This window comes from Capsella rubella, unplaced genomic scaffold, assembly GCF_000375325.1.
Source record: "Capsella rubella cultivar Monte Gargano unplaced genomic scaffold, Caprub1_0 scaffold_4, whole genome shotgun sequence".
NCBI lineage: Eukaryota > Viridiplantae > Streptophyta > Magnoliopsida > Brassicales > Brassicaceae > Capsella > Capsella rubella.
In genome coordinates this window covers 7,997,563-7,998,248 of record NW_006238920.1, presented here as the reverse complement: position 1 = coordinate 7,998,248, position 686 = coordinate 7,997,563, and positions in this window count along the sequence as shown.

Below are 686 nucleotides of genomic sequence, written 5' to 3'. Positions count from 1 at the left end.
CAAATATTTAGAAATATTTAGACATGAAATGACGGGTACAAGAAGATAACGTATACTTCGGATAACAAAACTACAATAAGTCCATGTATTAAAAAATAGAGATACTTAAATCTTTAGAAAACAAAAAGGCTAAAACATGAATCGTTGAATTGAAGAAAGTAATGAGAAATAAAGATGAACATGAAAGATCAATAAAATTAAAAATCGAACAAGGATTGTGTACGCTAGGATTACAGACAATGCCTTGTGAATGAAAATGGTGGGAGCATGTGACTTAGATTGATAATTAGATTTTTATTAGTTTGATAAAAATAAATATTTAAACGAGGAATACGGGTATCTTGTCTAAATCTTTTACCAAGTTTTTTATAATAAACATTGCCAAATGATTATGTTTTAAAAAGAAACGATTATGGGACGGAGATTTTATGAGACGGGACGGGACGGGGCGGGGTGGGACGGGACGGGTCAGGACGAGACGGAAAGGGACATGACGGGTTTTCCATTATAAACTACACATAAAACAATTCAAACTAAAGCTAAACCCAAATCCGATTTAACATGTCTAAGCAAACAGTTAGAAATGTTTTGATTAGTTTAAAAAATAAACACGTTATATCACTTATCATTTTCATTTAAATAATTTTAAAATTGTATTATGTAATACAATATCTATATTTTACAAC